The following is a 14,292-nucleotide window of genomic DNA, read 5'->3' as shown; positions in this document are numbered from 1 at the left end:
GGGAGGGAGGGAGGGAGACAGATTGAATTTTTGTGTCTTATCTAATTGTATATTAACCAGATTTGACACAATACTATCTTTTTTTAAGTAAATTCTGATATAGCACAAAGCAAAGCATGCATTCAAAATAAATGTGTTTTATTGCATTTTCAAATCCATCCTTTTTGCTAAAGATATGAAAAAGCAATCAGATTATAAGACAGTGCTTCACCAGATGGGAACTCCAGTGGGGGGGGGACATCAACCCCCCACAAAAATCTTCAACCCAAAATTTGTCCTGCCTACAAGATGCACAGGGATAAAGATGGAGCAGAGATTGAGGGAATGGCCAACCAATGACTGGCCCAACTTGAGACCCATCCCTAGGGAAAGAGACAACTTAGATATTATTAATGATACTCTGCTATGCTTGCAAACAGGAGCCTAGCATAACTGTCTCCTGTGAGGCTTCATCCAGCAGAAAATAAACACAGTTGCAGAGACCTGTAGCCAAACCTCAGGCAGAGCTCAGGGAGTCCTGCAGGAGAGTCCCCATAGAATTGAACAGGGCAGAAGGGTCAAGGACGGCACAAGATGACCTACAAAGTCAACTAACTTGTGCCCAAGGGTGCTCACAGAGACTGAACCACTAGCTAAAGAGCATGCAGGAGCTGGACCTGGTCTCCTACACATTTGGTCTTCATGTGGCCCCCTAACAATTGGAGTGAAGGCTATCTTTGACTTTGTTGCCTGCCATTGGATCCCTTTCCCCAGGCTGGACTGCCTGGTTGGGCCTCAGTGGGAGAGGAGGTGCTTAGTCCTGCTGGGACATGATGTTCCAGGGTAGGGTGGTACCCAAGGGGGGCTTCCCCTTCTCTGAGGAGAAGGGAGGGGGCTTGTGAGGTTGGGACTGGGAGGGGGGCTGTGATCAGGATGTAAAGCAAATAAATAAATTAACTAATGAGAGATAAAACAGACAATGCTTTAGTCTTTTGTACCTTTAGATGGGGGAATGTCTGTTTTGACAGGTTCTGAAGCCAAAAGTACTGGTATTTTCTTAAAGCAGTCTTAGTAACTTAATTATAAATTCTACTATTTTCGGTAGGTCATCCAATTGTCCTCAACCATAGACAGGATTACTGTGATCCACTCAGTGACTTCATAGCAATTAGGGAGGCTGGCATAGGAAGATGAGGCAGGACTATTTCAATCTGTAACAGAGGGATACAGTGTTCCTACTCAAAATCTTTACTTTCTTCCCTGAGATGCCAGAAATTCTTCTGTAAGAAAACAACCATCTTGTCAAGACTCTGGAACTGGTATAGTTCCTGCATGCACTCAAAGCAGCAGAGCGTCCGATGCAGCGCGCTCCTCACCCACGTCCCCAGAGACCGATTCTTCACTAGGAGGAAAAGTCAATAATCCGGAACAGAAAACATTAAATAATGAGAAATGCTTCCGATGTGTGGGTCATCACATCCATCGGGACTGTCAGGGACGATTTCAAAACCTCTGTGATTTTGGAGAATCCACTCCTGTGGGGATTAAAATCTGCATAAAGCGCCAGAGGCAAAAACTAATTTCGCAAATGCAAATGTAATTTGAAAGATAATACTAAAACAACTTTCTAAATGTCAGTTGATACTTTTGAAAGTATAGCAGCAAAGGCAAAGATAATTGCTTAATTTCTATTATTTAACTGTCCCCATCTGATTTTTAAAAGACTGTTTAGAAAGTGAGCTATGAGCACTAACCCACTGGATGTATAAGTAACGACACATTGAAGACTTCTACAGTCTGTTTGGTTTGAGGTAAGGGTAGGTAATTTAATCTAGAAACAGGGTCCCCTTAGTATGCACCTGGGAAAGAATTAAACAGTGCAAAGAGGGAAGAGAAACCCAGGTTCCAAGTAAGGATAGTAAAATACAGTACATCTAAGGCCAGCAAATTGAACTGTGGTTCAGAATTAGAATTTGATCATTCTTCTTAGAGACATTATCAAACAGCTGCCTTTTTCCAACATATGTGAGTTTGGGGCTTTGTACAAATGCACCTGCATTGTACAACTGAGAAGCAGCAACACAACCTGTTTTCACTTGGAGGAAACACTAAAAGAGGGGGTACACAGTTTCACAGAGAAGAGCAAGTGACCCTCCTGACCCTGTGTAGAGCTCTTGCTTCGCCACATCCCTATTTCTGTCTCCCTACCTTGTCCCCCGGCCCTCTGTGACCTCCCCTCCTTTCCCCCATACCCCCCCAACCCGTGTTCTCCTCCCCACCCCCACATGTTCCCCCATCAGTCTTTCCTTATCTAATTAACTCTGCTGACCGCTCTTGTCAGATTCACTGCAATTTCAATGCTACTTAAACAGCTGTGTGTTTTCTCTAGGCAATTATCAGCCACCACACTCAGGTTTCTAAATTAGTTGTTGAAAGGCACTTTAACCTTGAGAAAATAGACACTCGTACATTTGTTTCCTGAATAGGACTCATTATTGAAAAAAGGATTGAAAAACGCCGTTTGCCTGTAGTTAATAAATACAGCAATCACAACAACTAATTTACAACTTAGCAAAAATGTTTAACAAGGCATATCATACACATGATTTTTCTTTATTATATTATCATTATTCCATATTAATATTTAATATATTAGTACTAATATATTATTTCTATATTGACACATATGCCTTCTTTGTATACATGTACATATGCCTGATGTATAAAGTAGAATATCAAAATACTGTCAGTACCTGTCTGCCAGGAGGCTAACATCTTTAAAGGTATTAGCAAGGAGATCACACTCCACACACACCCCTCCCACTTCTCCAACTGCTTTCGAAGAGAGAGTCCCTTGTCCCTTGTACTGCCTTCTTTCTTTGTCAGTGTTGGAGCTAGAGCCCCGCACATCACTTATGCTGGGCAAGCGCTCTGCCACTGGGCTACACAACAGAACATTTTTATTAGTGACTCTCACATTGATTTTTTTTTTTATTCCTGATAAAAACATTTTTTTTTTTCAGGAAAAAGTGGAGGATTTGATGTTAGCCATCAGCTCATAGTTCCCTTCTGTCAACTATTAACAATTAAAATTAAAAGTCTGTAGGCTGGAGCTGTAGCTCAGTGGTCGAGTGCTTGCCTAGTATATATGAAACCCTGAGCTCAATCCCCAGAGCTATATGTACACACAGAAAATAATAATAATTAAAAAATTTTTAAAACTGTGAGCCAGAAACAGAATTCATGTCATGTAAGCCCTTTATAAGTACAATGAAAAAAATTTAAAGATAACATTCTAGAGTAAGCAGGTTTTGATATCTGAAAACGATTTACTAGTTCTCTATGTATAAGAAAAGTCTGAAGCACATAGACTAATTTTGAAGTGAATGTGGCCGGCTCCCTGCCCCGGCATTCCCCTAACTGCTTTCTGTCGCAAGAAGAGGAAAAGGCTATATTTCAACAGTGCAAAATTCTTTACTGCGACAGAAACATTAAAATGATGAACGTTCTGGAAAGCAAAGTCCACTTGAGATCCTAACTGTTCTTTCAGCCCTCTGCTGAGTCCTAGCCAACATTTGGTGAGGATTATCCCTCCATTAGACAAAGGCTAGCACTCCTTAGATAAATCAGGAGTTATTGCCATGAGACTCATAAAACCTTCTCACAACACAGATTTTTCAAGGGAATCCTTTAAGGTTTTCGGAGGCTGCTCCTTTTACTAAGTAACAGAATACACCCCATGGTGTCTCCCTGACCCGGCTCAGCTGTCCTTTGACCTGCTCCATTGTTGAAGCCCAACGCCAGGGCCCACAGAATTTGCCTCCCTTATCAAAAAGTCTAATGTTGCTTCCTCCTGGCACCTGGTGAAACAGAACGCAAGTCCTCCTGCTCTCCTACCTCCGCCCTCTCTCTGACTGCTTTCCAGATGTTGAGCCAAGACTGGGTTTCAGTGTCTTCTTGGTCATCAGGAGGGAACAAACAGGGGCCAGGGCGAAGTGGCAATGACCCTCTTGTTCTCTCTGGCCTCAAAGGGATACAGCCGGGTCATAAAAGAGGAAGAGATCTTTGGCCTTCCTTGAAAACACCAGGCTATTTAAACACACCACAACTTCCAAAGGGGAAAGAGAGTTTGGGGCATATCCTTTCTAAAAGCCAAGCTTCACCCTAAATTCTCAATTCTTAACATGTTTGTCCTTGCTGTGGGAAGACGGCCTGTATCCCTTTTCTCCCTGAGCTAGAGGTCTTCTAAAAATAAAGCCAACACACCCTAGCAAACCTCTGGAACACATGCCTTAGAACATTAGTATGTGAAATAAACTTTAAATAGATGTGATTTCTAAATACAATTTGGGTATTTCTGCACAAGTGAGAGTCTAGAAGTCTCTTATCAGACAATTTGAAAGAAAATCAGAATCACCAAAGAGGAACCAAAAGGTGCATCATGGGCGGGGCTGAGGGTACGCATGATCATGCTGCACACAGGATGAAAATTTCAAAGAATAATAAAAAAATTAATAAATAAATAAAAGACAAGGTGAGGGGGGGAAGTTAAGAGATCTATTTTTATTTATGTGTATGTGGGTGCATGTCTGTGCATGTGGAAGTCATGTGCGTGCATGCTGTGCATGTGGAAGTCATGTGCGTGCATGTCTATGCATGTGGAAGTCATGTGCATGACTCCACCGGGGCTCTAAGAGATCTTGGGTCTCTTGAACCAACCTTCAGGTGGAGCATCTAAAGTAGATGAAGGAAAAACTTTCTCTAGGAAAGTGATCAGTGAGCACTTCTGTCTACTGTGAGCACTTCTTCTACCCGGTGCGAACACTTCGACCTACTGTGAGTACTTTGACCCAGTGTAAGCTCTTCTGTTCACTGAGCTTTCTCTTTAGCCCTTGAATCTATCTTTTTTTTTTTTTCCAGATTACGTCGATAGGAAATACAGAGCTAGCTGGGAGAAAAAAATGTATTCTGGAGTAAGTTCTACTGAAGGAGTAGAGAAGATGAAGTGGAGGTAAGCACACAGGATGGATAAGAACAAGAGAGGGCTCTATATAACATCGGCTTAGCGTAAGGATCAAATGTCATAGCTTTATTTAAACTGTAACAACTTCCTCAAATGAATTTGATCATGAAAAGTTTGAGAAGAAGAATATGGTCATACAATACCTTGGTTCATATATTAACATTTTTAAATCATGTTCATGGTTAAGTTAGGCATTCAACATCTCTGGGAGCTTGTTCTAGATTAGAAGTTTCTTAAAGTTTCTTTGCACCTATAAAAACAAAAAAACCACAAGTTATTTCCAAGGGCCTCTTATTTTACAATGTAACAGTCTAAAACTCTATAAAGTCACTGAAATCCTACCTAACTGTATTTGTTACTGGAAAAAGCGAAGATGTTTCCTCTTCCTGAACTCCCTCGAATAACTGCACTCCAATATATATTCAAATATATTCAAAAGGAATCATTTTTTAAATTCCATCCCTTCCCTTAGCGCAAGCTGAGCAAGTTTGACCAGTGTTACCGAAACGCTAAAAGTCCACAGAACACTTCTATCTTGGAAATGGAATTAATACAAGGTAAATTTCGTATCTGAAGACATTTGGGAATTTTACAATCCTTGATATTTGTCTAAAAATAATTTATTCAAAGAAATACAAGAAGATCAAATGTAATTAATAACCAAAATAATATTTTTCTTCTTTTTGAGAGTCTGTAATGATTTCAGAAAGAAAAATTACAGGACAAGAAAAGCCGTTTCCCACCTCTCTGAGCAGTGCATTTCTAGGAGTTGTCAAATTAACTTTAATTATCTACAGTAGGTTGAATAATGTGCCTATTATTCTCTCTGCCAAATAGATTATGGTTGATATAAACTATTTAATGAAAAATAAGATAAAGCTACAAAGGCCTTAAATGAATTAAAGGAACTTGCCATTAATTTTTATACATAACTTAGAAGTTTTACTGTGTCTAAAAAAGAAAACCAAAGAGTCTTAGTTCTGTAAAACTGTCTTACTGCAGCAAGTATGGTACACATATTATAACACTAAAATACTTGAAGTCATGTTAACAAAATCTGTTTGTCCTTTTCTTTTTATGTCAACTTGAAAGGCAAAAAAAGAAACATTTCAGATTTGGGGATAAAAATATTTATCATAACCTCTCCTTATTGGAAGAATGCCTTCTCACAGAAGAATAATCACGTTCGCACACTTCCCACTGACACATGCACAAATAGCATCTTTCAGAATCGCGAGCCTTCCTACCTAATCCAAACCCAAGACTACCCCATATGGTCAATGAGGTCAAACCGCATTACTGCTGACAACAACAGTCCAACTCCACAAGTACCTTAATGATTTTTAAAAAGGTCAATAATCCAATTCCAATAGCTTTGGAGTCTAAAATTGCTAATTTTTAGCCACGTGCTGCACAGTTCACCTGCTAGTAATGACATTTTTGTATTTTCTTCTAATTACACTCAGAGCTGAGACCTTTGGCCCCAGGCCACAGACCCCTATTCAGGCTGCACACATTTCCTTAAAGGACCTGATCCTTTGTGTCACTCCTCTGCTTTCATCTCTTATTTACGCCACGGAGGAGGAGGTGCTCCAGCCTCCACCATTTGTACAGCTAAAGCTCCAACCATCTCAGTCTCTCTGCCTTTCGAATGATGACTTTTTCCTAGACAAATGACAAAAAGTTTGACGAAATCTTTTTTTTTTTTTTTTGTTTTCTGGGTACACTGCTCTTTCTTCTTCCCTCTTCTATCTCTAGCAGACCTCCTTCTCTTATCCCACAGGAGGGACTTTGTATGAGTAAGGATTTACACACTGCGACCATTACCAAAAACAAAACAAAACAAAACAAAACAAAAAAACGAGTACAATACAAACCTCCAACATCAGACAGATCAATAAAAAAAAATATATATTTTTTTCTTCCATCACACAACCTATTAAATGAAACTGGAGATAACTTAAACCAACTTAACCCCCCTCCCCACTCCCGCAGCCTCCATTAAGACAGAACTCTCAGTACCCCCCTGTAGAAGTGCCAAAAGTCTTTAGAAAACACTGAGGATATCTGGTGCATGGCCAAAACTTTTCAAGTTGTCAGTTGCTTATAAAATAGAAAGGAGAGAAAATCAAAAGAGAGAAAGTAAACTGAAATGGCTAAAAGTTTGATTTTTAGCTTAATCTTTACATTTTTAAAGCCAAATCTTCATAAGTCATCCCTACCGTTATTGTTCTTTCCCAATACTTCACACACACACACACACACATTCTCACACACACACCACTCATACAGACTCACACACACCACTCACACACACACACACTCACACACACCACTCACACACACACAGACTCACACACACACAGACTCACACCCCCCCCACACACATACAGTTTCTCTCTCTCTCTCTCTCTCTCTCTCTCTCTCTCTCTCTCTCTCTCTCTCTCTCTCTGGAAATCAGAAACACAAACGTGTTACCATGGCGTAGATCACTCCCTCAGACCACTGTAACAAGCCACTGAAAGATTTGGAGCTCCAAGATGTTTATAGAGCAACATGGGTTCATCCCTGCTCCCTTCCTTTGTCGCTCAGCTTGCTCTTGATTTCTAAGTGTTTCCTTGTTGTCTGTCCTCTGCAGACCCCGAAACCTCTTGTCTTTTCTTGTTTTCACCATTTGCTTCACCCAGCAGTTCACTGGAGACCCATCCATCTTGTAATGCGTGGAGTGGCAGATGCTCTCCAGAGCAAGCACACTGCTGGCTGAACAAAGGACTGCTATCACCTCCAGGAACTCAGAGAGAAATACAACCGCCACCTTAGGACGGGCTCTGACTTGACAGGCATCGGACCATAAACCTCTTCTAAGTGAAAAAGAAAACAATTGCCACACACACAACAAAATCCGACACAATCAAAGGCAGAAGGAGTGATCATTTGTGGATTGCTTTTTCCCTCTGTAACTCACTTTGCCCAGTGCTTTTATATTGGGGCAATTCACTGGCCAAGAGGCAAGAGATGGTCTGAGAGAAGAAAGCCTTTCTTCAAGTGTCTTCTTCTATTCAACAATATTCAAAGTGAGATTCATTGACATGTGTATTGAAGGAAACCCAGGGCTTCAATTCAGTCTGACTCTTCTTGTTTGCATAAAGCAATATCTGGACTCAGAAATGCTGACTCTATTCTATTGCTATGAAAGGAACACTCATGCTTTGCAAATTAAAAACACATTAAGCACATCAGAAATTAAAAAGCAACATGTGACACAATGCCAACAATATGCAAAGCTCAGAATAGAAAAGCTCACCATTCATTAATCAGACAACCTCCAACTTGGGTTTAAAAAGCTAGTGAACAGGAGAGTATCCTGGGAAGGACCGCAGACTCTCTTTTAACAAAGGAGAGGTCATGTGAACATCGCCCAGCAGCAAACCAGCGCCAGGGAAGCTCTACATACAGGAGAGTCTGCCGCTCTAGAGTCTGGGGGTTTGTCCTTATTTCAAATACAATTGGAATAAGTACACCTCTGAAATTTAAATAGCAGGATGGGGAAATTCTGAAGAAATTTAGAGGTTCAATTAAACACTGTGATCAATGTCAACTATGGAGATTAACAATCCATTTTTATAACAAATATCAAGAGACACGGTTGTAAGCCTCTATTGTAGAAAAATACATGTTGTTCTAAAAAAAAAAGGACAAATACTACAAACATCTATGGTACATCTAAAGACCCAGAATGTCCAAGGACAGGCTCATCAACAGCATTTCTATGAACTATGAGCAAAGAAAATAATATTTGCTTAGTAAAATACTACAATTTTTCTTTAAAATCTTCTTTAAAACATATAAGGCCTTTAAGTTATGCTAAAATTGGGCTGAGTTTGTAGTCTGTAATGATTCCTCTCATCTTTACATTCTAAAGATCATCATGATATTTGATCCATTTGATCCATGATGTTTTATCCATTGTGTTTACATCATGTGGAGAATAAACAGAATTAGATCTATGAATCAACACTTCTTATTTAAACATTTCTGTGTCTCCTATTTTGTTACTTTGGCATCTTTACAAATACAACATGACAGTTTTTTTAAATACTCTCAGAATTTCTTATTTTATTTTTAAGGCTGGCAAAAATATATACAAAATAACAGAATGAATGTGCACAACTTGGAATTATGGAGTGACTACCATCTTGTAAAAGACTTTGTCCCACTCTGAACTGGCTCAACATAATTCTCCTACAACATCATGTCCTTGAGTACCCTCAAACTTGGGCATTAGTAGCAAGAAAGAAGTGATCTTCAAATGACAGCACCTCTGTAAAGGGCTCCCAAAAGATCCAATTAAATCATCTTCTCCTGAGACAAGGCCCATGCACAGCGCGGGAAGCACACCCCCGTGGAAAGTTCTTATTGCTTGACTGATCAAAAACAAAGGAAGACTTTTCTTTCTTTCAGGGTCTCTTCCAGATCACAGTCAGGGTTAGAAACCCACACAGGGGGAAAATCCATCAACACGAGGTCCTGAAAGGGTTTATCCTTCACCATCCTATTTGCACTTCAAAACCCTGTGAGTCCTCCAGTTAAAGGCCAGGGCTGAAGCATTTCAATAAGAGGTGGCCAGTGGTGATTTATCTTCCGTTTGGCTCCTCGACAACAGCTGTAATGTCTAGGAAGCTTCCCTTCCTGGACAGGAGCACTCCCCAAAGTCCCCCGTCACTTCTGCAGCCTTGGATCTGCAATGCCTTACAAACAACCCACAGGCTGCTTCAACGGCAGGCAAGAGCATGTGCCTCTTAGGATCTGGGCACATTTTCTTGGCAATGATATCATGAGGCAGAAGAACACTGCAGACACTGTGGATAAAGGGCAGGTTCTCCTTGCTCTAGGCTCGGAACAGGAAGAAACTTCTCAAATGTAGCTGCTCCTCTCACTTGCATCAAATGTTAGCAGAACTTCTTAAGCTCTTTCCAATTTCCCAACCTACCTCTTCCCTCTGGGTAATGTTATCCAACTTCCATCAGTATGGTATCAATTTAATTAAAATCTGTGCGCTATAAAATATTTTAATGAATTCCAAAAAGTAAAGATTTCATAGGATACAAACTCCTGGGTCAAAAAGACCTAAAAACTGATAAGAGATTCATTATGACTCCGCTGACTTTTATCACTTTGTCACGAAACATGTATCATCATTTTGCCGATGCACAGTCTTCCTCAAGAAGACGAGCTCTGAACAACAGCAGTGATCATTTAAATCAGGTTGTCCTGTGCTAATCACTATGGGATTATTTCATACAAATAGAGGACATTTCATCACCAGGTGTGTCTTACTCGTGTGACAATTATGTTCAAAATTCTCAGAAACAAAAAAATAGAAAGCATTTATATAAAGCATTTATATACTTTTTCTGTCTATTCATTTTTCTGTTTTTATTTAAATGACTTCCATTTTATAGCTTATTCTGAAACGGTCCATCTGAACACCATACTGACAACACATACAGAATGTTTTCTATAGTGAAAACTTTCTATTTATTAAATTCATTTATTTTTGACAATTACATGTATTATAGATTGTATTATATCATATTCATACTCTTATCCATCACCCATTATTGCTGATTTCTTCTTCCCAACTAGTACCTTCCTGTATCTATTTAGTTAATTATTCATTCATTCATTATTCATTCATTCATTCATTCATTGTTTGTTTGTTGGAGATAGGATTTTTCAGTCTGTAGACCAGGTTGGCCTTGAACTCACAGAGATCCACCTGCTCTGCTGAGATTAAAGTTGTGTTCCACCACCGCCTGGCTTGTGCCTTGTCTTTCCTTGTGCCATAGTCAGATTTGCTAAATTGGTGATTCTGTCCACCATACCTCATCCAGAAAACAGGGCTGCACAGAGCACTACTAATTCTTTTACTGACTTCACAGACACTCCAAAGAGAAAATATGCTTAATTTAAATCTAATGCTTTAAAAAAAATCTGGCTAATAATTAAATGAGAATGTGACTAATTCAAGAAATGCATATATTTGTCAACTAACAGTAAATAATAATTTGTCTTGGGAGTTTTAATTTTCTATTAAAACTCTACCTCAAACATTTTTATACTTCATTTTCATAGCCTTAAATACCAAAAATTCTAAAAAAACTCAATTCTTTTAGGAAATAATTTTATTGTATGCTACTAGACCAATGATTCTGAGATTTATATTTTGAGATGACATAAAATTCTAGTCATACATATTAAATGAGAATAAAAGTGTAACTAAAAGCCTAAGGGTCATGAAACTACATAACACTGGAAAAAAACCCACCTTGTATAAACCATAATACCAAGGAAAGAAAATTCCTTAGCCTACTGCAAGGCATTTTTTTTTTTAAAAAAAGTGCTTTCCTTAGAGAATTGACAAAAGTAATCGATCTACCAGACAGGAAACATTCAATCTCCATTAAATATTTATTCAGTGCAATAGACTGGTGCTATTCGTACCTCAAAGAAAAAAAGCAGCTCCCGTTTGATAGGAATCATGGCTTAGAAGAGACCCGAAATGAGACAGTTCCTCAAATAATGAAACTACATTCTAAAATGCCAACACTAAAACTGGAACTATGCCAAGTGTGATGATGCCCACCTGTAGTGACAGCATGAGGGTGGGGGGAACTGGGCAGAAAGATCACTACAAATTTAAAGCCTGCTGGGCTACACAACAAGAATCTGTCTAAAAAAGAGAGAGAAAGAGAAAAAAAAGCCAAACCTACTAATCAACCAACCAAAGAAACACAGCCAAATACAATACTGGAGACATACTATAAAATATATATTGCTATTTTGAAATGTGCAAAGAAAGTTCTCTGAGGGATTGCAGAGACAGCTCAGCAGTTAAGAGCACTGACAGCTCTTCCAGTGGACCCAGGTTCAAGTCATTCATTACTGGCAGTTTTCTGCACACAGTGATGCTAAGAACTTTATATGTTAATTTTAAAAATTAGCTTTACTATGTTTATTAGTGCCAGCACCCACATGGCAGCTCACATCTCTCTGTAATTCCAAGATATGACACCCTCACAAACTTACAAGCAGACAAAACACCAATGCACATAAAATAAAAAAATATATATATGTTTAAAAGAAAGAAAGAAAAACAGAGCATTCCAAATGCACACACTGAGCCCAACAAGGCTCGACTGGGGTTCTCAGTTAGACACCCTGAACACAGTGAATATCGCCTATGCTGGGAGCCAAATCCCATCTCTAATGCTTGACTGACTTCTTCAAAGAGGGAATTAAAAGCAACACACTTCTAGACTAAATACAAAATGATAGACTCGTTGTAGATGATATGATCTTTTATATGGGATATCCCAAGATGCCACAAAAAAACTGTTCAAACTAGTATATAGTAAAGCTAATAAAAAATCAACATATAAAGTTTGTAGCATCACTATATGCTAATAGTACACTGCCATTGAATAAAACTTAACTTGTAACGTCAACAAAGTAAATTTAAAAAATTAAGAATAAATTTAACCAATGAAGTAGAAAATAAAAGGCCACAGCACACTGGTGAATTAAACTGATGTGAATACATTAGAAAACTGATGTGAACACATTAGAAAACTGATGTGAATACATTAGAAAACAGCCGATTTTCAAAGATTAGAACAGTAGTGTCATCAAAATACCCACATTACCTAAAGAGAAACAGATTTAATGCAGCCACAATTAAATTCCAACAATAATTTCCACAAAAATAGAAAGCAAATCCTAATATTTGTATGGAGTCAATAGACACTTAATAGTTAAAGACTTCTGAAACTGCCCTTTACCACCCACCCCAAAAAGGACAGAAAGAACAAAACCAAAAATCGTGAAGGAACCAGGCCATCAGGTTTCAAAATTGGGTTCAAAATTGTGGAGACTGAAACAGCATGGTGCTGGCATGAAAATATCCACACTGACAGAAGAACAAACTAATTGAACAGAATAGAGGATTCCAGAACAAATTTACACACTATCAATTGATCCTCAGCAAAGACGGAAAGAATACAGAATAAACTGCTGGGGAAACTGGATGTTCAGCATGCAATGAAATCACAAACATACTGTAATCACACGATCAACAAAAGCAATTCAAAATGGCTTTATCAACTCTGAATAGAAGACCTGAAACTTCCAAAGTTACCTTCTAGGCAGGCTTGGTGGACCACAGCTTTAATCTCTGCGCTCAGGAGGCAGAGGCAGGCAGATTCTCTGTGACTTGGACGCCAGACTGCTCTACACCACAAGTTCCAGGGTAGCCAGGGCTACATAGTGAGATTCCCATCTTAGAGAAACAAAACAAACAAATGGACAGCACTGGGGAAGCCTTTAGGACATGGATCTGGGTTATAGTTTTTCAGACATGACTTTAAAAGCATAGACAATAAAAGCAAAAAATTGATAAACAGGATTATGTCATACAAAAAACTTTGTTGAGCAAATGGAGGGAGAAAGTGAAGGCAGCTTACAGAACAGGAGAAGATATTGTAAATCATTCTTTAATAAGGACTTAAACCACAAACACATAAGGAACACAAAAGAAACTGTTCCCAAAATTCAATTTTCAACTCCTACAAAGGCAATATAAAACAACAGGAACAAATTTAATCAAGACAGTAAAAATCTAGACACTGACAAAAATAGTCAAAGATGATTCTCCAGAGAAGATGTACAAATGGTCAAAGGTGTGTGACTTGCCAGCATGACTAACCTCCAGGGAAGCGCAAATCAGTACTGCAGAAAGAAGTAACCACACCTGTCAAAATGGCTGCCTTCCCAAAGATAAATGATGACCAACACTGGAGAGGACATGGGAAACGGAATGCTTGCACGCTGCTGCTGGCAACATAAATTAGCAGAACTGTGTGGGAAACAGCACGGCACTTCCCCCAAAACATGAAGCCAGAGCTTCCACCCCACCTAGCCATCCTCAGCTGCTCAGAGAGGCATCCCACCACAGTGCTGTTTCCTGTTATTTGGATGTAAGCAACTGTCATCACATGCAGTGGTTGTAACGGCACTGGCTTACGATGAGGCTGTTAAACTTAGAACGTGCCTTATATAGAACCTATTCTTCCCTTTAGGTAGGTCTGCATAGAAAAGAGTGTGCACATTGACCTCCAATTTATGACAGCTAAACTTATAATTTTTTCTACTTTACAAAGGTACAAAAACATTTATGTACCAGGAACTATATTTCAAACTTTTAAAAAATTTTAAATTTTTCAGGATAGTAA

The 14,292-nt window shown here is 39.0% G+C and overlaps 1 protein-coding gene across 4 annotated transcripts in view; it reads right to left on the bottom strand.

Annotated features, from left to right (window-relative positions):
- Positions 1-14,292, bottom strand: part of Greb1l (GREB1 like retinoic acid receptor coactivator) — a 265,485-nt gene that overhangs the window by 122,512 nt on the left and 128,681 nt on the right. For 2 of the 4 annotated variants that reach the window (XM_031364954.1, XM_031364953.1), the window contains one exon: positions 5,146-5,252. The gene's annotated coding sequence lies outside the window, so the exon portion shown is untranslated. Of the gene's footprint in view, positions 1-5,145; positions 5,253-5,344; positions 5,384-7,480; positions 8,162-14,292 lie in introns of those variants that run through there. The other 2 variants (XM_031364956.1, XM_031364955.1) reach the window with 2 other exon arrangements.

This window comes from Mastomys coucha, unplaced genomic scaffold, assembly GCF_008632895.1.
Source record: "Mastomys coucha isolate ucsf_1 unplaced genomic scaffold, UCSF_Mcou_1 pScaffold13, whole genome shotgun sequence".
In the NCBI taxonomy this organism is placed as follows: Eukaryota; Metazoa; Chordata; class Mammalia; order Rodentia; family Muridae; genus Mastomys; species Mastomys coucha.
Note: the sequence above shows the minus strand (reverse complement) of the source record. Positions and strands in the feature narration are given on the sequence as shown.